The sequence below is a fragment of the Piliocolobus tephrosceles genome, chromosome 14, assembly GCF_002776525.5.
Source record: "Piliocolobus tephrosceles isolate RC106 chromosome 14, ASM277652v3, whole genome shotgun sequence".
Taxonomy (NCBI): Eukaryota; Metazoa; Chordata; class Mammalia; order Primates; family Cercopithecidae; genus Piliocolobus; species Piliocolobus tephrosceles.
Window position 1 is genome coordinate 44,781,352 of NC_045447.1, and position 26,208 is coordinate 44,807,559.

A 26,208-nucleotide genomic window follows, 5' to 3' on the forward strand; every position below is an offset into this window, starting at 1 on the left:
AGAGGATGAGACCAGCCTGGCCAAGACTGATTAGGAAGGAGGCTGTGTCTGTGGTTCAATCAGGAGAAGATGAGACCAGCCTGGCCAACATGGTGAAACCCTGTCTCTACTAAAAATACCAAAAAATTAGCGTGACAAGGTGGCGGGCACCTGTAATCTCAGCTACTCGGGAGTCTGAGGCAGGTGAATCGCCTGAACCCAGGAGGCGGAGATTGCAGCGAGCCAAGATCGCACCATTCATTACACTCCAGTCTAAGCGACAACAGCGGGACTCTGTCTCAAAAAAAACCTTTTGTTGTTGTTTTTCAAACTTTTTATGATGGAAAATGTCTTAACACATACACACACGCAGAATAGAATAATGAATGTTTATTTACGTTGGATTAGTAAGACCATTTTGTTGGAAACCCATAGTGCAAAATTGACTTGCCTTTGCCTCAGTTGTACTGTTGTCATATTTGATCTGGCCTAGGTGAAAGTACCACTTTCATTTACCCTTCTATAGCAGTGATTCTCCAATGAGCAATTCATGGCCAATCTTGTTTCATCTATACCCGTGCCCTCTTCCTCACTCCATATTTGTGTATATTTCTAACATATCATTTCATCCTGTAAACTTTTCAGTACGTTATCTCTAAATGATAAGGATTCTTCTTTAAAACCAAATCACAGTATTGTCACACCAAAAAATAACGATAGTTCCTTCATATCATCAAGCATCCAGTTGTTTACATTTCCCCCACTGTCTTACGTTTGATTTTTAAAAATTGTTTATTCGAATCAAAATCTAAATTAGGCCTGTACTTTACAGGTGATATGTCTGTCTGTCTGTCTCTCTCTCTCTCCTTTTTTTTTTTTTTTTTTTTTTTTGTGAGACAGGGTCTGGCTCTATCACCCAGGATGGAGTGCAGTGGGTTGATCTCGGCTCACAGCAACCTCCACCTCCAAGGCTCAAGCAATTCTTCTGTCTCAGTCTTCTGAGTAGCTGGAACTACAGGTGGGCACCACCACACCTGTCTAATTTTTGTATTTTTGTAGAGATGGAGTTTGCCACGTTGCCCAGGCTGGTCTCAACTCCTGGGCTCAAGCATTCCATCTGCCTTGGCCTCCCAAAGTGCTGGGATTATAGGTGTGAGCCACCACACCCAGCCATGTTAAGTCTTTGCAGATCTATGCTTATTCTCCATCTTTTTTTCTTACTATTTGTTTTAAACTAGTTCATTTGTCCTGCAGGGTTTCTTAGAGTCCTGATTTCTGTTGTGATTTAGCATGTGCCTCCATCCTCTGTATTTGATATAAATTGGTAACTTAATCAAATTTAGATTTATTTTGGCAAAACTAATTTGTAGGTGGTTTTAGCACTTCTATCTGGAGGTATACAATGGTGGTCTTTTTGTGATATTAATAACTGATATTTGCTTCTCAACCGTGGCACTATTGATATTTTGGACTGGAAAATTCTTTATTGTAGGGGTCTGTCCTGTGCATTGTAGGATGTTTAGCAGCGTCCCTGGCCTCTACCTAATGGATGCCAGTAGCACCTCCTCCCAACTATAACAATAGAAAAATGTGTCTAGACATTGCTAGTTGTCCTCTGGGGGACAAAATTGACCCTGATTAAGAACCACTGGTCTAGGTTCATTAATAGAGGAGTTAAAGCTGGGCATGGTGGCACATGACTGTAGTCCCAACCACCTGGAAAGTTGAGCCAAGAGAGTTACTTGAGCCCAGGAGTTCGAGTCCATCCTGGGCATCATAGCAAGACCCTGTCTCAAATAAAAAGTTAGAAAATAATATTATCCATTCCTTCTTTGAATGAATTCCTATAGAAGTATTAGGTAGAATACTTGTGTAAGGAGAAACTTTTCCACATTAACTATTTGTTACACAGAGATACATTTCCTAGGAAAGGCAGAATAAATACTTGATTGTTTCTCACTTATTTTACCAGCTTTCAAAGTAGTGAGTTGGTTTCCCAGCATCTTCCAAAGTTGACCAGTGAGGTTTTTCTTAAGTACCATTATGAACTCATAATTTAACACATATGTGATGTACTCAATTATTGCTAGTTATCTTTTTTTTCTTTTTGAGACAGGGTCTCTTTTTCAGGCTGGAGTGCAGTGGCACAAAGCTCACTGCAACCTTGACCTCCTGGGCTTAAGTGATTCTCTCATCTCATCCTCCCAAGTAACTAGGACTATAAGCATGTGCCATCACAGCAGGCTAATTTTTAATTTTTTTGTAGAGACAGGGTCTCACCATGTTGCCCAGGCTGGTCTCAAACTCCTGGCCTCAAGTGATCCTCATGCCTCGGCCTCCCAAGATGCTGGGATTACAGACATGAGCAACTGCACCCAGCCCAGTTATTTATTTATTTAGATAGAGTCTTGCTCTGTCACCCAGGCTAGAGTGCAGTGGTGTGATCTCGGCTCACTGCAACCTCCGCTTCCCAGGTTCAAGCAATTCCCCTGCCTCAGCTTCCTGAGTAGTTGGGATTACAGACACCTGCCACCACGCCCGGCTGATTTTTGTATTTTTAGTAGAGACAGAATTTCACCATGTTGGCCAGGCTGGTCTCAAACTCCTGACCTCAGGTGATCCGCCTGCCTTGGCCTCCCAAAGTTCTGGGATTACAGGTGTGAGTCACCGTGCCCAGTTATCATTTTTGATGCTTGTCCTGTTATTAGGGGATCTTTGGGGTGTCCTTTTTCTGGCCCGAAACTTCTGTGGCTGGTGGTGCCTTTGCCCCAGTTTTGCTCAGGCCCTCTGGGCTCGTTTCGCCCACCCAGCCTGGCAGCCTATGCTTGGCTCATGCTACCAGCCTGGGTCCCGTGCCTGCCAAGGGTGAGACAGGCATGGAACAGTTAGGGGTATGTGAGTGAGCATTGGGTCCAGCCACTGTGCATGGTCAGACATTCCGGGTGCTGCAGTGGGGCGGGCAGTTCCAGGTGCCAGCATGGCACCAGCTCCCTGCAAGCCTGCGGCCGGACCAGGCACATGGCAAGCAGCTTCCACAGCTGGCACTGGGGAACATATTGGTGCCTGGAAGCTTGGAGATGCCAGGAACAGCGGGGCCTCAAAGAGGGAGTCACAGCCCTGGCTTGGGGAGCTCCCAGGGCTAGGCTCCCCGAAGGGCTGCAGCTCTTCTTGCCTTCACCCACAACATGGCAAGCAAGGGTCATGTCTCACCCCTGTTTGTGTTACAGCTCTTTTAACCTCACCATTTGGTGGGTCCTGAGTTCTTGTCCTGAGACAGGAAGAATGAGGTATGCAGACAAGTGAAGGGTGAGCAAGACAAACAGCTTTATTGAGCAATAGAACAGCTCAAAGGAAACCTGTAGGGGGCAGCTCCTTTCCCTAGCAAGGGTGTCCTGAGGAGTGTTCAGCTGTCAGCAGGGAGGGTAGCTCCTCTCTGCAGCTGGTTGTCCTGTCATCCGTGCAGCTCTCAGCAGAGGGGAGGCCCTAGAGTGGGTGGCTTCTCTCTGCAGGCATGTCATCCCGTAGTCTCTGCAGCTCTCAGCAGAGAGGAGGCCCGAAAGTTGGTTGCTCCTCTCTGCAGCTGGTTGTCCCAACGTCTGCAGCTCTCACAGAGAGGAGGCCTTGGTGTGGGTAGCTCCTCTCTGCAGCTGATTGTCCTGACATCTGCTCAGAGCCTGGGCATTTATGGGCCTTAGAGGGGAGGAAGTGCATGCCAATTGGTCCATGGGCAGCCATGGGTGGGCCTGGAAGGGTCACCACAAGTTCCCACTCCCATAGTGGGATAGGCAGCCCGGTCCCCAGTCTCAGGCCCTTCCTGGCTTGAAAGTGGGGCCTTACCAGGGACCTGCCCCATCCACCCAGGAGCCTGTCTGCCTCCTGCTGCCATTCATGGTGCCCAGGCTGTAGGTGCTAAGAGGTGCCTGCAGGCCAGTGCTGAGCTGCCTTCAGACCCCAGTTGGCTTCCCTCCTATGCTCACTGGCACCCAAAATCTGTAGGGGACTGAAGCAGCAGGGGACTGGTGTGTCAGCTCTCCCCTGAGTATGTGCACACTCAGCTAGGCTGTGACAGGGCCCAGGCTCTGCTCTGACTTTGCTCTGAGATTGGAGTAGGCATCAACAGCAGGGAGAAGCCAGGCAATGGGAGCAGGAATTTCTGAGTCCATGAGGCCCTCTAGGGCCCCAAGAGGACAGGGCTTCCTGAGTCTGCAGCCACTCTTTGAGTGGCTATAACTACACCTGGGAGGGCGGGGCTCCTGCCTGCTCCCTGCCCTGAAAGTACAGGGATGCCCGGGTCCACAGCCGAGGCTTGGGCGGCTGCAGCGGCACCCAGGGAGCTCCCACCCCAACTTGGAAGGGACAAGGATTCCTCTTGTCCCTAGCTCCTGTTGGCTCCATGGAATGTGCAGCCCTGGCCATACCTCTCTGCTGCAGCTGGTGTGAGGGCAGCAGCCACTGCAGACAGCCTGCTGCTGCCATCACTATTTTGTTCCCACTAGCCAAAATAGGACAGTTTTGGCCAGTGGGAACTTATTCAAGTTAGTTCCTGAGTCCTTCTGACATAATTTCCAGTTTTCTTGCTATTTAATATAAAATGTTCTGGGCTCATTTTGTGCATATCTAGACCAGAGCTGGTATCAGCTACTTTTTTTTTCCCCCCCCAGCGATTCATGGTCTTTTTTAGTGGGAAATGGTGTTTGGATACCACAACCTGGGTATTAGAGGGATATAAAGTTATTGACCTTAAAAACAGTTAAATGAATGTGGTTTATTACTCATTATTCTCAAAATAGTATCCCCAGGTTGGGCATGGTGGCTCATGCCTGTAATCCCAGGACTTTGGGAGGCTGAGGCAGGAGGATCACTTGAGCCCAGGAGTTTGAGACAAAGCTGGGCAATGAAGTGAGGCCCCCATGTCTACAAAACATCAAAAAATTAGCCAGGAGTTGTGGTGCATGCCTGTGGTCCCAGTTACATGGGAGGCTGGGGTAGGAAGATTCCTTGAGGCCAAGAGGTTGAAGCTGCAGTAAGCCATAATGGTGCCACTGCACTCCAGCCCAGGCGACAGAGCAAGACCCTGTCTCAAACCCTCAAAAACAATCACCCTAATCTCTTTATTATGAAAACAGTCAAACATGCAGAGAAGTTGAAGGAATGCATAGTGAACACCTGTACATCATTCATCTAAATCCAACAATTGTTAACATTTTGTCCTATTAGTTCTCTCTAATATAGGTTAGGTATAATATATAATAGTAATAATACAATATAGTTTTTTTTTTTTTTTTGAGACGGAGTCTTGCTCTGTTGCCCAGGCTGGAATGTAGTGGCACGATCTCGGCTTACCACAACCTCTGCCTCCTGGATTCAAGTGATTCTTCTGCCTCAGCCTCCCAAGTAGCTGGGACTATAGGTGTGCTCCACTGTGCCTGGCTAATTTTTGTACATTTAGTGGAGATGGAGTTTCACTATGTTGGCCAGGCTGGTCTCAAACTCCTGACCTCGTGATCTGCCCGTCTCAGCCTCCCAAAGAGTTGGGATTGCAGGTGTGAGTCACCGCACCTGGCCTATAATATAAATCTTATTGTATCATTTGAAAATATGTTGAGGCTGGGCGTGGTGGCTCACGCCTGTAATCCCGGTTACTCCGGAGGCTGAGGCAGGGAATTGCTTGAGCCCGGGAGCCCGAGGTTGCAGCGAGCCGAGATTGTGCCACTGCACTCCAGCCTGGGAGACAGAGCAAGACTCCACCTAAAAAAAAAAAAAAAAAAAAAAGTCGAGGGTGTCATCTTCATTTCAAAATCATTAGCAGTGTCTCCTAAGGTCATTTTCTATGAAAACATAATACCATATCTTGAATCACTTTCTTCATTTGGTTTCTTAATTCTCCTCATATTTCACTGGCTCCTTCTCCCAGGTCTCTTTTGCTGGTTCTTCTTTAGCTTCCCGACCTCTAAACAGTGGAAAACACAGGGCTCTGTCATTGGACCTCTTTTCTCCCTCTACATACACACTGTTGGTCATTTCATTAACTCTAAGGCCTTAAATGCTATCTACTTGCTGAAGACTTCCATTTTCTCTCCCTTGCCCAAACCTTTCCTCTGAACTCTAGATTCCTGTATTCAGTGGCTTACTCATTTTCTCTTTTTCTTCTCTTTTTGAGATAGGGTCTCGCTCTGTTGTCCAGGCTGGAGTGCAGTGATGCGACCTTGGCTTGCTGCAACCTCTGCCTCCTGGGTTCAAGTGATTTTCCTGCCTCAGCCTGCTGAGTAGCTGGGATTACAGGGGCTTGCCATCATGCCCGGCTAATTTTTTTTTTTTTTTTGTTAGTAGAGATGGGCTTTCACCATGTTGGCAGGCTGCTTTTGAACTCCTGACCTCAAGTGATTTGCCCTCCTTAGCCTCCCAAAGTGCTAGGATTACAGGCATGAGCCACCGTGCCCGGCCATCATTTTCACTTGGATATCTAATTGACTTTTCAAAATCAATGGGTACAAAACAATTCTTTTTTTTTTACATTTTTGGAGATGGGTCTTACTTTGTTGTCCAGGCTGGAGTGCAGTGGTACAGTCACAGCTCACTGCAGCCTTGCCCTTGTGGGCTCAAGCAATTCTCCCACCTTAACCTCCCAACAGGTGGGACTACATGCATATGCCATCATGCCTGGCTAATTTTAAAATTTTTGGTAGAGACGGGTCTCCCTGTGTTGCCCAGGTAGGTCCTAAACTCCTGGGCTCAAGTGACCCTCCTGCCTCGGCCTCCCAGAAGTGCTGGGATTATAAGCATGAGCCATTGCAACTGGCCCAAAACAGAACTCTCGATTCCTGTCCCTCTTCTCCACCATTTTCTCTGTCTTCCCGATCTCAATAAATTCAGTGTAGCACTGGGCACGGTGCCTCACGTCTGTAACCCCAGCACTTTGGGAGGCCAATGCGGGAGGATCACCTGAGGTCAGGAGTTCGAGACCAGCCTGGCCACGCCATGGCGAAACCCCATCTCTACTAAAAATACAAAAAATTAGCTGGGTGTGTTGGCAGGCACCTGTAATCCCAGCTACTCAGGAGGCTGAGGCAGGAGAATCGCTTGAACCTGGGAGGTGGAGGTTGCAGTGAGCCGAGATTGCACCATTGCACTCCAGCCTAGGTAACAAGAGTGAGACTCTGCCTCAAACCACCCCCCTCAAAAAATAAATAAATCCAATGTATTAGATGCTCAGAATTACCCTTGACTCTTTTCTTTCTATCCCATAGCCAGCGCATCAGTAAAGCATGTAGCTGTACCTTTGGAATCGATGCAGAACTTGACTACTTCTGACATTTCCACTACCTCTGACCCAATCTAAGCCATCATGTCTTTTGCCTGGATGGTTGCAGTAGCCTCCTTTCTGGTCTTCCTGTTTGTGCCTTTTCCCCCATTCATCCTTTTCTCTACAGAGCAGTCAGAATACTCTTTTAAACATGTAAGTCAGATCATTTTACCTCTGCTCAAAACCCTCTGCCATCACAGAATCAAACGTAACAACTTTCCTGTAATTTTATTTCTTTCATTCTAATTTTTATACCTTTAATATCCTTGCCTAACATCTTCAATATAATTTTGAGTGAATGCGGCAATAAATATTCTTATCTTGTTACATTTTGAGACAGGGTCCTGCTCTGTCACCCAGGCTGGAGTACATTGGCATGATCTCAGCTCACTGCAACCTCCACTTCCCAGGCTCAAGTGATCCTTCTACCTCAGCCTTTCAAGTAGCTGGGACTATAGGTGTGTACCACATGCCTGGCTATTTTTTTTTTTTTTTTTGCTGGAGAGAGGGTTTTACTGTTTTGCTCAGGTTGGTCTCGAACTCCTGGGCTCAAGTGATCCACCTGCCTCAGCCTCCCAAAGTGTTGGGATTACAGGCATGAGCCACTGTGCCCAGCCAAATAATGTTTTTAGTGGTTTACTATTAAGTATGATGTTTACTGTTTCTTGGTTGCTACGTATGCCAATTAACTATTACCACAAGAATGCCACATAACTAACCATATCAAAACTCAGTTGGACGGGTGCAACGTCTCATGCCTGTAATCCCAGCACTTTGGGAGGCCAAGGCTGGTGGATCACTTGAGTTCAGGAGTTCAAGACCAGCCTGGCCAACACGGTGAAACCCTGTCTCCAATACAAAAAAAAAAAAAAAAAAGCAAAAATTAGCCGGGCGTGGTGGTGCATGCCTGTAATTCCAACTGCTTGGGAGGCAGAATGCTCAGGAGAATCACCTGAACCTGGGAGGTAGTGGTTGCAGTGGGCCAAGATCATGCCACTGCATTCCAGCCTGGGCAACAGAGTGAGACTCTGTTTCAAAAACAAAACAAAACAAAACAAACTCAGTAACATGAAACAGCAATCATTTATTCTTATAAATCTGTGGATTGACTGGAGTTCCCATTCTAAATGAGAATTGACTAGAGAGGTTTTGCTCTGCTCTACCTGTCTGTCATCCTCTTCCTGGAACCAGTAGGATAGCTGGGAATGATCTTATGGTGATAGAAGAAGGGGAAGAAAATAAGCACAGTTGTGCAACTGCTTTTCATGTTTTTGGGTCACATCATGCCTGCCACCATTCCAATGATCAAAGCAAGTCATGTGGCCAAGCCCGAAGTATACTCTGTCTATAAAGGTTTTGGAAGGGAGAAAATATTTCTAAACTATGGTACATTACATTTTCTCAATTTACATCTTTTTATGTTGCCTATCTCTTAGCAGGTTGCTGTAGTTATTATTTTGGATAGATGGGTCTTTTAGTCCTCTGAAGGGGTGGCCAGCCCCTCCACACCTGTGGATGTTTCTAGTCAGATGGAACGTGAGACTTGAGAAAAGAAATAAGAGACAAAGTATAGAGAAAGAAAAGTGGGCCCAGGGGACCGGCGCTCAGCATAGGGAGGACCCTCAGGACCCTCGCCAGCACTGCTCTGAGTTCCTTCAGTATTCATTGATCATTATCTCTACCATCTCAGAGAGGGGGATGTGGCAGGACAATAGGGTAATAGTGGGGAGAGGGTCAGCAGGAAAACATGTGAGCAAAGGTCTCTGTGTCATAGATAAGTTTAAAGAAAGGTGCTGTGCTTTGATGTGCACTACACAAACATCTTGGGGCATTAAAGAGCACTATTGCCGCTAGCATGTCTCCCCTCCAGCCCTAAGGCGGTTTTCTCCTATCTCAGTAAATAGAATATACAATTGGGTTTTACACCAAGACATTCTATTCCCAGGCACAGCAGGAGACAGATGCCTTCCTTTTATCTCAACTGCAAAGAGGCCTTCCTCTTTCACTCATACTCCTCAGCACAGACCCTTTATGGGTCTTTCCCTTCCCACAAGGCCATATCTCAGGCTATCACATGGGGAGAAACCTTGGAAAATACCTGGCTTTCCTAGGCAGAGGTCTCAGCAGGCTTCCGCAGTGTATTGTGTCCCTGGGTACTTGAGATTAGAGAATGGTGATGACTTTTAACAAGCATACTGCCTTCAAGCACTTTTTTAACAAAGCACATCCTGCACAGCCCTAAATCCATTAAACCTTGAGTCAACACAGCACGGGTCTCTGCAAGCACAGGGTTGGGGCTAGGGTTACAGATTAACAGCATCTTAAGACTGAAGAATTTTTCTTAGTACAGAACAAAATGGAGTCTCTTATGTCTACTTCTTTCTACATAGACACAGTAACAGTTTTCCCCACAGTCCTCCTACTAGAGCTATGAATGGATTATATATCACAATTATGAATTATGATATTAAAGTTTTTTTTTTTTTTTTTTGAGACAGAATCTTACTCTGTTGCCCAGGCTGGAGTGCAGTGGCGCAATCTCGGCTCACTGCAACCTCCCCTCCTGGGTTTAAGTGATTCTCCTGCTTCAGCCTCCCAAGTAGCTGGGATTACAGGTGCATGCCACCACGCCCAGCTAACTTTTGTATTTTTAGTGGAGTCAGGGTTTCACCGTGTTGGCCAGGCTGGTCTTGAGCTCCTGGACTCAAGTGATCTGCCCATCTCAGTCTCCCAAAGTGCTGGGATTACAGGGGTGAGCCACCATGCCTGGCCAAAATGTTGAAGTATTCTGAATGTATCTATGTACTTACTTTTACCAGTGAGTTTTATGACTTCAAATGTTTTCTTTTTGCATTTTAGTATCCTTTTCTTTCAGATTGAAGAATTCTCTTTTAGCATTTCTTGTAAGATGGAGCTAATAGTGATGAATTATCGCAGCTTTTGTTTATCTCATATCTGAAGGAAAGTTTTGCTGGGCATAGTATTCTTGGTTGACAGTTTTTTTTCCCCCCCTTCAGCACTCTGAATGTGTTATTCACTCCCTCCTGGCTTGTATGGTTTCCTCTATGCACCTGGGTATATCTCTCTAGGTTTGGCAAGTTTTGTGTTATCATTTCTTTGAATAAGCTTTCTACCCCTTGCTCTTTTTAAACTCCCTTTTGAACACCAATGACTCTGAGATTTGCACTTTGGAGGTTATTCCTTATATTCTGTAGGTGTTCATTGTTCCTTTTCATGCTTTTTTCTTTTTTCTGTCTTGTGTATTTTCAAATAGCCTGTCTTCAAGCTCAATTATTTTTTTCCTCTGCTTATCCATTCTTCTGTTGAGAACCTCTAATGCCGCTTTCAGTTCAGCAAATATATTAGTCAGTTCCAGGATTTCTGTTTAATTTTTTTTTTCTTTTTTGAGACAGAGTTTCGCTCTTTTTGCGCAGATTGGAGTGCAGTGGTGTGATCTTGGCTCACTGCAGCCTCCACCTCCCGGGTTCAAGTAATTCTTCTGCCTCAGCCTCCCAAGTAGCTGGGATTACAGGCATCTGCCACCATGCCTGGCTAATTTTTTTTGTATTTAGTAGATATGGGGTTTCACCATGTTGGTCAGGGTGGTCTCCAACTCTGGCCCGCCTTGGCCTCCCAAAGTGCTGGGATTACAGGTGTGAGCTACCGTGCCCAGCCTCAGTTTAATATATTAAAAAGTATTTGTGTTTTTTTTTGTTTTTTCAAATCTTTATTTTATGTACAAAGAATTATCATGATCTTTCATTGAGTAGATGCCTTGGATAATCCTTTGAAGAAAGATCATTTAGTCCAACCTAATGAAACCGATATCCTTTGCATGCTGACGGAAACTCTGGCAGCACATATTGAGGCCATATTTCCAGATCAGACTGTGCCGGTTTGAACAGATGCGACAAGAGCGAGAACCCTGGCTGAATTTTCGCGGGTGGCTCCAGTACAGCTGCTGGTCACCCATCTTGCTCTCAGGGGTGCAATGAGGTAAAAGGTTAAAAAATATTTCTATCTCGTAAGTTTCTCTGATAAATATCTGAATGGTTCTTCTGTGTTATCTCAGAGTTCACTGAGTTTCCTTAAAACTGCTATTTTTAATTCTTGATCTGAGAGTTCAACATTGCTATCTCCTTAGGTAGGGTTGGTCACTGGCTCCTTTCTTTGAGGAGCTAGGGGTTCCATGTTGGCTACCTTTTTTTTTTTTTTTTTTTTTGTGGTTGTACATCTATGGCTTTGCATTGATGGATTTTGTTTAGGTCTTTCTAGGGTATATTTGCTTAGACATTCTTTGCAGTTGCCCTGTGAGTCCCCTTACTCCTAGATCACCATCTCCTTTTTGGTAATAGATGGTGCCTTAAGCCCAGGTTTGCCTTGGCTCTTGTGAGCATTCAGAGCACTGCCAATCTCAAATGGGGTTGTGGGGGGAGGTGGGGAGATCCCAAAGAGGATACTCTGGCTATGTGGGAAGGCTGGCTAGGTGTTTGTGACTGGAAAACTTGTGGCGTATTTCTCTCACAGTGTGGAGCTACTGAGAAGTCACTTTAATTTGGCATCTCCTTTGGCTGAGATGAAGAACAGAGTTACATGGGCTAGGGTTGCTAGTCCTATCTCCTCTCTTTGTTTCTAGCTGTTTTGGGGGACTTTTCTTCCTACAGGCACTTGTGATGCCTCCTGTGGGTTGAGGCAGGAATGGTTTTCCTGCAAGGGAATGCAAGATGATGGGAAAGCTGATTGTCTACCTCAATCTCACATTTTCTGGTGTAGAAACTGTGAACCCAGGAGCAATTTTCCATGTGTGGTGCCTGGAAAACTGAGTGAGGGTTGTCACAGATAGAGAAGTCTTGTTTCTCTTATTGTCTGCTCAGAGTTTTTCCACTTCTGTGTGGAAATCCTGGGGATTGTCTCAGCCTCATATTTGAGTTCTGGGATATCGCTGATGGTAATTTTGGTCCTGGATATTTGATTTTAGTTTTTCTGTGAGAGGGAGTGAAGCCAGATTACTCTGCCATTTTGGTGGCATCAGTCTTCTACATTAATTAATTTTCTGTTAAACCTACATTGCGTTTATAGGATAAATATATTGTTATATATATTTGATAACTTTCTTAGTGGTTGCTGTAGGGATTACAATAATAATCACTGGGTTGGGTAGCTCATGCCTATAATCCCAGCACTTTGGGAGGCTCAGGTGGGAGGACTGCTTGAGCCCTGGAGTTCAAGACCGGCCTGGGCAGTGAGAGTGGGACCCCCAACTCTATGAAACTTAAAAAAAAAAATTAGCCAGGTGTGGTGGCATGCAGCTGTAGTCCCAGCTCCTCAGGAGTTTGAGGTGTGAGGATTGCTGGAGCCCAGAAATTTTAGGCTGCAGTGAGTTATGATCCTGCCACTGTACTCCAATTTAGGTGACAAAGTGAGACCCTGTCTCTAAAAATAAAAATAAAAAAAAACCAGGTAAATAAAAATTAAAAGCAATCAGACAGTTGAATTACAAGTTTTTTTTTTTTTTTTTTTTGGTCAAAATGGGGTTGTTCCATGTTTCCCAGGCTGGTCTTGAACTCCTAGGCTCAAATGGTCCACCTGCCTCAGCCTCTCAAAATGCTGGAATTACAGGCATGAACCACTGCACCTGGCCAAAGATAAGATCTTGAAAGTGGCAAAAGAATAATGACTTATGATGTACGGGGGAACAACAATATGATTAATGGCTGACTTCTCAGGCCAAAAGGCATGTATGCTTAACTTTTTGAATGAATATCAAACTCCTTTTTTGTTCACTTAGTTTCAATTTCTGTTGTTTATTTTTATTTATTTTTTATTTCAATAGGTTTTTGGGGAACAGGTGGTTTTTTTGTTACATGGATAAGTTCTTTAGTGGTGATTTCTGAGATTTTGGTGCACTCATCACCTGAGCAGTGTACACTGTATCCAATGTGTAGTCTTTTATCCCTTGCCACCCCCTACCCTTTCCCGAGTCCCCAAAATCCAAAGTATCATTCTTATGCCTTTGCGTCTTCATAGCTTGGCTCCCACATGTAAGTGAGAACACAGGATGTTTGGTTTTTCATTCCTGAGTTACTTCACTTAAAATAATAGTCTTCATTTCCCTCCAGGTTGCTGTGAATGGCATTATTTCATTTCTTTTAATGGCTGAGTAGCATTCCATGGTGTATGTATATACACACACACACATATATAGACACATGTGTATGTATATATACACACGTACATATATACATACACATATACATATATATGTATAGGTGTTGATCAATCATTGATTGATGGGCATTTGGGCTGGTTCCGTATTTTTGCAATTGCAAATTGTGCTGCTAAACATGCATGTGCAAGTATCTTTTTCGTATAATGACTTATTTTCCTCTGGGTAGATACCTAGTAATGGGATTGCTGGATTAAATGGTAGTTCTACTTTTAGTTCTTTAAGGAATCTCCATACTGTTATCCATAGTGGTTGTACTAGTTTACATTCCCACCAACAGTGTAAAAGTGTTCTCATTTCACTGCATCCACACCAACATCTAATTATTATTATTATTATTACTGAGATGGAGTTTTGCTCTCGTCACCCAAGCTGGAGTGTAATGGCATGATCTCGGCTCACTGCACCCTCCACCAGCCTAGTTCAAGTGATTCTCCTGCCTTAGGCTCCCAAGTAGCTGGGATTACAGGTGCCCACCACCAAGTCCAGGTAATTTTTGTATTTTTAGTAGAAACGGGGTTTCGCCATGTTGGCCGAGCTGGTCTCGAACTCCTGACCTCAGGTGATCCCCTTGCCTCTGCCTCCCAAAGTGCTGGGATTACAGGCGTGAGCCACCACACCTGGCCCACATCTATTATTTTTTGATTTTTTACTTATGGCCATTCTTGCAGGAGTGAGGTGGTATTGCACTGTGGTTTTAATTTACATTTCTCTGATACTTAATAGTGTTGAGCATTTTCCCTATGCTTGTTTGCCATTTGTATATCTTCTTTTGAGAACTGTCTATTCATGTTCTTAGCCCACTTTTTGATGGGATTGTTTTTTCCTTTTCTTTTTCTTTCTTTCTTTTTTTTTTTTTTTTGAGATAGAGTCTTGCTCTGTCACCCAGGCTTGAATGCAGTGGCACAATCAGCTCACTGCAACCTCTGCCTCCTTGGGTCAAGCCATTCTTCTGCCTCAGCCTCCCCAGTAACTGGGATTACAGGCCCACGCACTACTACGCCCAGCCAATTTTTGTATTTTAGTAGAGATGGGGTTTCACCATGTTGGCCAGGCTGGTCTCAAACTCCTGACCTTGTGATCTGCCCGCCTGGGCCCCCCAAAGTGCTGGGATTCCAAGTGTGAGCCACCGTGCCCAACCCTGGGATTTTTTTTTTTTTTTATGATTTGAGTTCTTTGTAGATTCTGGATATTAGTCCTATGTCAAATGTATAGATTGTGAAAAATTTTTCCCACTCTGCGGGTTGTCTGTTAACTCTGCTGATTATTTCTTTTGCTGTGCAGAAGCTTTTTAGTTTAATTAAGTCCCATCTATTTATCTTTATTTTTGTTACATTTGCTTTTGGGTTCTTGGTCATGAAGAACCCAAAGATAACTGATGTTATCTTCTAGAATTTTTATGGTTTCAGGTCTTAGATTTAAGTCTTTTATCCATCTTAAGTTTTCTGTATAATGCGATTTTTGTATAACCTGAGAGATGAGAATGTAGTTTCATTCTACATTTGGCTTGCCAACTATCCCAGCGTCATTTGTTGGTATACGATCATATCATCAGTAAAGAGACACTTCGACTTCCTCTGTACTAATTTGGATGCCTTTTCTTTCTTTATCTTTTCTTTTCTTTTTTTTTTTTGTATTTTTAGTAGAGACGGGGTTTCACCGTGTTAGCCAGAATGGTCTCGATCTCCTGACCTCGTGATCCGCCCTTCTCGGCCTCCCAAAGTACTGGGATTACAGGCTTGAGCCACCGCGCCCGGCCTCTTTATCTTTTCTGATTACTCTGGCTAGCACTTCCAGTACTATGTTGAACAGAAGTTGTGAAAGTGGCCATCCTTGTCTTGTTCCAGTTCTCAGGTGGAATGCTTTCAACTTTTCCCCATTCAGTGTAATGTTGGTTGTGGGTTTGTTGTAGATGGCTTTTATTACCTTAAGATATGTCCCTTCTGTGCCAATTTTGCCAAGGGTTTTAATCATAAAGGGATGCTGGATTTTGTCAAATGCTTTTTCTGTGTCTATTGAGATGATCATGTGATTTTTGTTTTTAATTCTGCTTATGTGGTATATCACATTTATTGACTTGCATATGTTAAATCATTCCTGCAACCCTGTTATGAAATCCACTTGATCATGTTGGATTATCCTTTCAGTATGCTTTTGGATTCAGTTCACTAGTATTTTGTTGAGGATTTCTGCATCTGTGTTCATCAGGGATATTGGTGTGTAGTTTCCTTTTTTTGTTATGTCCTTCCCTGGTTTTGGTATTAGGTGATACTGGCTTCACAGAATGATTTAGGGAAGATTCTTTCTTTCTCTATCTTTTGGAATAGTGTCAATAGGTTTGGTACCAATTCTTGTTTGAATGTTTGATAGAATTCAGCTGTGGATCTGTCCGGTCCTGGACTTTTTTTTGTTGGCAGTTTTTTTTTTTTCGATGGAGTCTCGCTCTGTCGCCCAGGCTGGAGTGCTGGAGTGCTGTGGCGCGATCTTGGCTCACTACAACTTGCGCCTCCCAGGTTCAAGCTATTCTCCTGCTTCAGCCTCCTGAGTAGCTGGGGCTACAGGCACCCACCACCATGCCCAACTATTTTTTGTCCTTTTAGTAGAGACGGTGTTTGGTCTTGTTGGCAGGGCTGGTCTCGAACTCCTGACCTCAGGTGATCTGCCCACCTCAGCCTCCCGAAGTGCTGGGATTACAGGTGTGAGCCACTGTGCCTGGCCATGTTGGCAGTTTTTTAAAATTACCATTTCAATTTCGCTGCTTGTTTTTGGTCTGTTCAGAGATTCTGTATCTTCCTGGTTTAATCTAGGAGAGTTGTATGTTTCCAGGTTTATATTTCCAGGAATTTTTTCTTCTAAGTTTTCTAGTTTATGCATGTAAACGTGTTCATAGTAGCCGTGAATAATCTTCTGTATTTCTGTGGTATCAGTTGTAATATCTTCCATTTCATTTCTAATTGAGCTTATTTGAATCTTTTCTTGGTTAATCTCGCTTATGGTCTATCAATTTTATCTTTTCAAAGAACCAGCTTTTTGTTTCATTTATCTTTTATATTATTCTTAGTTTAATTTAGTTCTGCTCCAATCTTCATTATTTCTTTTCTTCCGTTGAGTTTGGGTTTAGATTGTTCTTGTTTCTCCAGTTCCATAAAGTGTGATCTTAGATTGTCTATTTTGTGCTCTTTCAGACTTTTTGATCTAGGCTTTTAATGCTATGGACTTTCTTCTTAGCACTGCTTTTGCTGTATCCCAGAGGTTTTGATAGGTTGTGTCACTATTATTGTTCGATTCAAAGAATTTTTAAATTTCCATCTTATTTTCATTGTTGACCCAACGATCATTCAGGAGCAGGTTATTTAATTTCCGTATATTTGCCTGATTTTGAGGGTTCCTTTTGGAGTTGATTTCCAATTTTATTCCAATGTGGTCTGAGAGAGTACTTGATATAATTTTCATTTTCTTAAATTCACTGAGACTTATTTTGTGGCCAATCATATGGTCTGTCTTGGAGAATGTTCCATGTGCTCATGAATAGAATGTATATTCTGCAGTTGTTGGGTAGAATGTTTTGTAAGTATCTGTTAAGTCCACTTGTTGTAAGATATAGTTTAAGTCCATTGATTCTTTGTTGACTTTCTGTCTTGATGACTTGTCTAGTGCTGTCGGTGGAGTATGGAAGTCCCCTACTATTGCTGTGTTGCCATCTATCTCATTTCTTAGATCTAGTAGTAATTGTTTTGTAAATTTGGGAACTCCAGTGTTAGGTGCATATATATTTAGAATTGTGATATTTCCTATTGTACTAGTTCTTTTATCATTATATAATGTCCCTCTTTGTCTTTTTAAACTGCTGTTGCTTTAAAGTTTGTTTTGTCTGATATAAGAATAGCTGTTCCTCCTGCTTGCTTTTGGTGTCCATTTGCATGGAATATCTTTTTCCACCCCTTTACCTTAAGTTTATGTGAATCCTGTGTGCTAGGTGAGTCTCCTGAAGACAGCAGAAATTTGGTTGGTTAATTCTTATCCATTCTGGCATTCTGTATCTTTTAAGTGGAGCATTTGGGCCATTTACATTCAATGTTGGTATTGAGATATGAGGTACTATTCTATTCATCATGCCATTTTGCCTGAATACCTTTTTTTATTGTGTTATTGTCATATAGGTCTTGTGAGGTTTATGCTTTAACGAGGTTCTATTTTGGTGTATTTTAAGGATTTGTTTCAAGATTTAGAGACCCCTTTAGCAGTTCTTGTAGTGCTGGCTTGGTAGTGGTGAATTTTCTCAGCATTTGTTTGTCTGGAAAAGACTATCCTTCCGTCATTTATGAAGCTCAGTTTTGCTGGATACAGAATTCTTGGCTGATAATTGTTTTGTTTAAGGAGACTAAAAATAGGACCCAAATCCCTTCTAGATTGTAGGGGTTTCTGCTGAGAAATCTGATAGGTTTTCTTTTATAGTTTACCTGATGCTATGGCATTTACCTTAAGCTCTTAAGATGCTTTCCTTTGTCTTGACTTTAGATAACCTGATGACTATGTGTCTAGTTGATAGTCTTCATGTGATGAATTTCCCAGGTATTCCTTGAGCTTCTTGTATTTGGATGTCTAGATCTTTAGCAAGGCCAGGGAAGTTTTCCTTGATTATTCCCTCCAATATGTTTTCTGAACTTGTGATTTTTTTGTTTTGTTTTGTTTTGTTTTTGAGATGGAAGTTTGCTCTTGTTGCCCAGGCTGGAGTGCAATGGTGCAATCTTGACTCACTGCAACCTCTGCATCCCAGGTTCAAGCAGTTCTCCTGCCTCAGCCTCCCAGATAGCTAGGATTACAGGCATGCACCACCACACCCAGCTAATTTTATATTTTTAGTAGAGACGGTTTTACCATGTTGGTCAGGCTGGTCTCGAACTCCTGACCTCAGGTGATCCACTCGCTTTGGCCTCCCAAAGTGCTGGGATAACAGATGTGAGCCACCACGCCTGGTCTCTAGAGGGTATTTAAATCCCAGAAAATTCTGTAAGTGATACACTTGAGCCACTTGCTTGAGCCCACTCTTACCCTATGGGGTGTACTTTTATTTAAAGTAAATCTCTGCTTTTACTGCCTTGCTTTGTTTGTGTGTTTTGTCTGATTCTTTGTTCAAAACGTCAAGAACCTGGACAACTACCCTCAACCAGTAACACTATTGCTCCTTTATTTCTGGTGTTCTTGGGTCTTATGGGGTTATAGACTGTGTGACTCCTGGAGGGGAAAGAGTGGCCAACATATGGTCACCTCTGCTTCATGTTTTTGATACAGAAGGGAAAGCTACTCTTAAAAGAACAGGTGACTCCTCAGGGAGTCAGGAGTGGTTACGGGGCATGACTTCTTCCCACTCATGGCCACAAAAACAAGCCCATTTGAACCACAAACAGGGACCCTATAGGGTGTGATGCCTACCCTTTGCTGCCAAGTTGTGTCTCTAGAGATATTTTTCCCTGTTCTAATTGGGGTGGTTGAACAATCTTTGTTTTCCAAAAGGGGAGGGAGGTACTCCCACCTTCCCAGACTATATAGTTGTTTTTCTCCCATGTGTTCCTTTTTTTTTTTTTTTTTTCTCCTGTATGTTCTGATCCAGGAGAAGGAACCGTAGGTGGTCTTGTTGCTTACAAGTTCTATCCCATTTACTTTGCTGTGGCGTTGGGAACTTTGCAACTAAGGTTGGATCAGAGCATTGCAGGAAACTTGGCTTTTGTGTCATTAACACAACACTGGGTGCAAAAGATAGAATCATTAGTGCACTAGAAGTGTAGATACCCAACTTTCCAGATCCACATAATAGCAGTGAGGGGGTTCAGGTGGAACCCATTAAGTCGGGGAGCATTCCACATAACAAGTCTGGGGAGATGGCCATGAGATTTTCCAGGTAGGCCAGAAGATGGTACTTTCTATCCTGGGGATGTTGATGACAAATCTAGCAACTGTGAAGATGATTCTCTGATGTGAGAAATTTTGAAATATTTAGTATAGAGTTTTGTTCCCACCCACTCTGGATCAGGTGGTGGGAAAGAAGTATTACAATCAGGAAGAAGAGAAAAATTAAAACTGCTGTTTCCACCTACAGCATCACATTACCACTTCTGGGTGAGTGTTGATTATTTTAAGTAGCTAGCAGAAGTCTTCCAAAGGTTTATAGATGTAGGTCAGGATGTCTTCCCTTTGTGCCAGTGACTCAGGAAACAGGTTTAATCCTTGATAGGTATACTCAAGTAGTTATTTCCTGACTTTTAACAGTGGTGGGAGTATTTAATATCCAGTGGGGGCCCTTTCATTTTGGTTGTAATTGATCCTTGGGAGATTCCTCTTTTTAAGTTTTTAGTAAGACTTAAGTCTTCTGGTTAAGAGGGACTATATTTTCCTTTGTGGAGGAAGGGCATTATTTTATTCTTATATTGCAGGGCCTTTTGAAACTGGCCTAAACTCCAAAGGGCAGGGGGAGGGTTTGGATAGCTAATTATGACAAGCTAAGACCACAGCAGCTCAACACACAGAATCCATAGACTTCTTTTATAATCCCACTTCTTGACTCCTAGTCCTTGGCTCCCACACTGCCCAAAAGGAGTTCAAGGGACAATTAATGCCCTCCCATGTCTATTTTTGTCCAGCCCAGAACACCCAACTGGCTACAAGTCCTCCAACTCTTAAGTCCTGTGTCCACTGGGGTACCACCAAAGGACACAGTGGACCCAGCGTAGGCAGCGCACCTTCAGCATTGGCACAGGACAAAATAGAAGCTTGGTTATCAACACTACATCCTGCACACCCTGATAAAAAGGGGGAATACAAACCAAAAACCAAAATGCAAGCTGGGTGCGGTGGCTCATGCCTGTAATCCCAACACTTTGGGAGGCTAAGGTGTGTAGATCACTTGAGGCCAGGAGTTTGAGACCAGCCTGGCCAACATGGCAAACCCTGTCTCTACTAAAAATACAAAAATTAGCTGGGCATGGCAGTGCATGCCTGCCAAGACCAGCTCGGTCATGGAGACTCTAACCCAGTGGCACTAGAGGAATTAAAGACACACACAGAGAAATATACAGTGTGGAGTGGGAAATCAGGAGACTCACAGCCTTCAGAGCTCACAGCCGCGAACAGAGTTTGACCCACATATTTATTGACAGCAAGCCAGTGATAAGCATTATTTCTATAGATTATAGATTAGCTAAAAGTATTCCTTATGGGAAACAAAGGGATGGGCTAAAACAAAGGGATGGGCTCTGGCTAGTTGTCTGCAGCAGGAACATGTCCTTAAGGCACAGATTGCTCATGCTGTTGTTTGTGGTTTAGGAATGCCTTTAAGCAGTTTTCCACCCTGAGTGGGCCAGGTGTTCCTTGCTCTCATTCCAGTAAACCCACAACCTTCAGCGTGGGCATCATGGCCATCACGAACATGTCACAGTGCTGCAGAGATTTTGTTTATGGCCAGTTTTGGGCCCAGTTTATGGCCAGATTTGGGGGCCTGTTCCCAACATGTCCCTCTTTTTTGTTTTGCAAAGCAATAAAAGCAAAGGCAGCTTTGTCACAGTGAGCTACTTCTTGCAGGAGCTGGGATCCGCATCTGCAGACTATACAAAGACAGACAACACAGATTAAAAGCACAATCATCATTGAAATCACCGAGCCTCCAAGTGCCTTGATCTATTTTAATGGGTTAATAGCTGCTAATCTGTCTGCAGTTCCTTCAAGCACTCCAGTTCCTGGCATTAAGATCAGGCGTGCCTGGGATGCTTTAAATATTTGTTCTTTTAATTTTGCAACATCCAAAGACAAGTTTGCAGAGTGTCCTTCTCGATGCTTTTTTATTCTTTCCTAAATTTTGATCTTATTAAGAGTCATTAATAGTTTCCCCAAATCCTTATGTTTAGCTCCTAGAGCGGGCCATATCATTTAAGGTTGAGGTGCCACTATACTGCCCTGTTTCCAGATAATAGGAACTCTTGCAGTATTTCTTACCATTTCTACCCTCTGAACATTTTGTTTAGACCAGCGGAACATAGTGTGGCTGTGGCATGCAGAATGAGAGGTGCAATTTAAGTTAAACACCCCCTTAGGGGACCAATCAATAATGATTCCATAGGAATCACTGCGCAGCACCTCTGCCTGTTCTGCAGTGCAATCTTCCCAAACAAGTACATTCATTATTTCTGGCCAGGTCCAATTCTGTTTACGAATAGGTTTTTGGGGACGATATGCCTCAATTATAGGAGCAGATTTATTATGGTAAATACTGAGATCAGAAAGCATGTGTAATTATGTCATAGAGTGATTACATCCAGGCATTATTGCCAGCCAAGATTGATAAATATGCCCAATAAGTATAATTGTTCTCTGTGTCAGCCCTTGTTGAAGGATTACTCATGGCAGTGATGATAACTGCTATCATAGCTATCATTAAATTACTCATTGCGACTGATTGTCCTGCTTTCCTCAGGTTTTCTTCCGCCATCTGAGACAGCTTCTTGATATGTTCCTAGGTAGGTGGCTGTGTTTGACAGGTGTTCCCGTGACAATTGGGGTCCTCCTCAGTGTCAGTCTTGACATGGCTGCAACGGCAGGGGGAGGGGTCCTTGGGATCCTCCTGTAATCTCTTCCTTGGCATCTGGCTCATGATAAGGTTTCAGGTGCGTTGATGGTATCCAAATTGGCTGTTGGTTCTGGCCTGGAGAAACAAGCATAACCTCTATCCCAAGTTATTATTTTACCTATTTCCCAACTTTTTGTTATCGTATCTCTCCACCAAACCAGTTATTCTGCTTCTGTCTTTGCAGCTGGTTTCTGTAGATGCTGTTCAGCTGCTGATAACATCTGGCCTTTAGGCAGGCTCAAAAAATTTAAAGTCAATAATGCTAGATTCAATTGCGTATGGGGTGTCCCATAGTCCTATTTCCCCCCTTTTTTGTTTTTGCAACTGCTATTTCAGGAAGAGATTCATTCTTTCCATTATGGCTTGTTCTTGAGAATTATATGGGATGCCAGTAATATGTTTAATATTCCATATAGAAAAAGTAGCTAGAGCTTGGCTAGTATAGCCTGGGGCATTATTTGTTTTAATAGAAGCTGGAATGCCCATCACTGCAAAACACTGCAAAAGGTGATGTTTAACACAGGCAGAAGACTCTCCTGATTGGCATGTAGCCTAGACAAAGTGAGAAAAGGTGTCTACACATACATGTACATAAGGTAGTCTCCCAAACGAGGGAACATGTGTGACATCCATTTGCCAAAGAGAAGTAGGTTCCAATCCTCAAGGATTAACTCCTCCTGTAAAAGATGAGGAATGTACCATTTGGCAAGTTGGGCATTGCTGGATAATAGCTTTAGCTTCTTCCCAGGTAATGCTGTATCTGCATTTGAGACCAGAGGCATTAACATGGGTTAAATTGTGAAAGTGTCTGGCACTAGATATTGCAGTGGCAACTAGGTGATCAGCCATTTGATTCTCTGCAGTCAAAGGTCCTGGAAGAGGTGTATGAGCCTAAATATGAGTAATGTAAAAAGGGTGCATTCTACTCCTAACTTCTGTTTGCAGTTGGGTAAATAAAGTCATCAGTTGTTCATCTGTATGAAATTGTAACTGAACATTTTCAGTTAATTGTGTGGAATGAACCACATATGAAGAATCAGAAATCACATTAATAGGCATATTAAAAGCAGTTAATACTTCAATTACAACTACAAGTTCTGCTCTTTGAGCTGAAGTATAGGGCATCTGAAAAACTTCACTTTTCGAGCCAGAATAAGCTTTACCATTACTACTAGCTTTACCATTAGTAATGTAATGGTACCATTACCATTACATTACTAATGTTCTTTAGTAATTTTTGAAAGTCATTTAATGTTTTCAATTGATCTCTACATGTGGTTACTTTCTGTGGCACAATTGTAGTGTCATTTACTAAGGTCCCCAAGTAGGAGTAAGAAGTAGTCTGAAATTTTTCAGGAGCTGTAATGAAACTGGCATGAAAAATTGAGTTTTGCAAGTGATCATAACATTGGAGTAATATTTCTGGAGTGGGGGCAGCACAAATTATATTGTCTATGTAACAAGTAATGTAACACTCTGAAAATTTTTTAGGAGTAGGTTCAATTGCTTGCCTTACATAGGTCTGGCAAATTGTTGGACTGTTTAACATGCCTTGAGGCAACACTTTCCAGTGAAAATGCTTAGCAGGCTGCAGGTTGTTTACTGCAAGAATTGTAAATGCAAACCATTCAGTCTTGCTCAGTTAAGGGGATAGTAAAGAAACAGTCTTTTAAATCTGTGACTATTAAAGACCAATTTTTTGGAATCATAGCAGGAGAAGGCAGTCCTGTCTGTAATGTCCCCATAGGTTGTATAATTGAATTAATGGCCCTTAAGTCAGTTAACATTCTCCATTTACCTGATTTTTTCTTAATTATAAAAACTGGAGAATTACAAGGGGAAAATGTTGAAGTTATGTGTTCTTTTTCCAATTGTTCAGTAACTTAAGTCCTCTAAAACCTCCAGTTTCTCTTTACTCAGTGGCCATTGTTCTATCCAAATTGGCTTATTTGTTAACCATTTTAAAGGTATAGGTTCTGGAGGCTTAAAAATGTCTGCCATCAAAAATGATACCCTAAACCTTGGCGGGAACTTTGTCTTTCCACTTGAGGCGGTTCCTTTAAACTTTGCAAATTTTTTCCTAGTCCCATACCAGGAACATACCCTATTTTATGCATCATTTGTTGACTGAGGGCTGTATAATTGCTCTGGGATTAGAACTTGTGCTCCCCATTGTTATAATAAATCTCTCCCTCATAAATTTACAGGTACAGAAGTTATAATTGGTTGAATAGTCCCAGGTTGTCCATCGGGCCCTTCACAATGCAGAATATAACTACTTTGATATACTTCAGGGGCTTTACCAACTCCAACTATGTTAAATTGAACAGGCTGAATTGGCCACGTGGATGGCCAGTGCTGTAGAGAAATGATTGAAATGTCTGCTCCTGTATCTTCCAAACCTTTAAATTTATTTCCCTGAATAGTTATTTCACAGGTAGGATGTTTATCAATAATTTGATTCACCCATTAAACTGCTTTGCCTTGTTTATTTGTGCTTCCAAATCCTCCTGTTCATTTAATTTCACTTTTCCCCATTTCCATATATGGCACAATCAGGAGTTGCGCTATATGCTCTCCTGGCTCTGCTTTCCAGGGAACAGAAGTACATATAACAATTTGAATTTCCCCATTGTAATCTGAATCAATGACTCCTGTTTGTACTTTCACTCCTTTTAAATTTAAACTAGACCTGCCTAGAAGTAATCCTATTGTCCCTGCTGGGAAGGGTCCACAGACCCCTGTTGGAACTTTTTGAGAGGGTTCCCCAGGCAGAAGGCTCACAGCTTTTGTGCAGCATAAATCTACTGCGGCACTACTGGCTGTGGTAGGGGCCAGACATTGTATAGGGGTGAGGGAATGGCCTCAGCTGGAAATGCCCTGGTTTGGAATGGGGCCCGGGATGGGCCCCTCATGGCATTTCCTGAAATCGGGTTTCCATCCTTATCAAATTTAGAATGATACTGATTGGCCCAATGTTTTCCCTGTTTACACTTTGGGTATACACCTGGTTCATACTGATTGATAGCCTGTTTAAACTCTTTAAGTATTTTAAAGGGAAAAGGCTCATATATAGCTATAACATTTCCCTGTTGATCTGGGGGGTGTATCCTGATAAGGAACTGCCAAGCTTCTATATCACCCTCTCTTCTAGCTTGCTGGATTCCTGCCTGAAGAGAACTGAGAGCAGTTGCTTGAAGAGCTGCTCAAACAGTCACTGGGGCAACTACTTTTCACCCAGTGTCCTGAAAAGAAAGATCTGGAGGGTCAGGTCACGCTTTTTCTTCAAAATAAGAAGGGGGTGCAGAAGGGTAGGGATGAACCTCTTCCTCCTATGCCTCTTTAAGTGGCAAAAAAACCTACTCTGTTACCTCTTCTGTTACTTTGTTATGCTCTCCTTACTCCTCATCATCAGTGTGAAAAGGTTCCAAGGTGGAATGAACCAGAGCCCACACTTGTCCCATTGTTACCCTGATGCTTCTGAGCTCCCCTTCTTACTCACTATGGGGATTGCTTAAGAGTACTCGGATGTCCTCCAGTTTAGTTCCATGTTCTCCAACCATTGCTTGGCAACCCTTTGACCCAGGTACGAGCCCCACTTGTTGAGACCAGCTCTGTCGTGGAGACCCTAACCCAGCGGTGCTAGAGGAATTAAAGACACATACACACAAATATATAGTGTAGAGTGGGAAGTCAGGGGACTCACAGCCTGCAGAACTGAGAGCCCCGAACAGAGTTTGACCCACATATTTATTGACAGCAAGCCAGTGATAAGCATTATTTATATAGATTATAGATTAATTAAAAGTATTCCTTACAGGAAACAGAGAGATGGGCTCTGGCTAGTTATCTGCAGCAGGAACATGTCCTTAAGACACAGATTGCTCATGCTATTGTTTGTGGTTTAGGAAGACCTTTATGTGGTTTCCCACCCTGTGTGGGCTAGGTGTTCCTTGCCATCATTCTAGTAAACCCACAACCTTCAGTGTGGGTGTCATGGCCATCAAGAACATGTCACAGTGCTGCAGAGATTTTGTTTATGGCCAGTTTGGGGGCCAGTTCCCAACACATGCCTGTAATCCC

General features: G+C 43.1%; 1 protein-coding gene and 1 pseudogene across 1 annotated transcript in view; one reads left to right on the top strand and one right to left on the bottom strand.

Moving 5' to 3' along the window:
- FAM166B (family with sequence similarity 166 member B) overlaps positions 1 to 26,208 on the top strand; it is a 51,853-nt gene that overhangs the window by 762 nt on the left and 24,883 nt on the right. The window lies entirely within an intron of this gene.
- Positions 11,085 to 11,255, bottom strand: LOC111536771 (annotated as a pseudogene).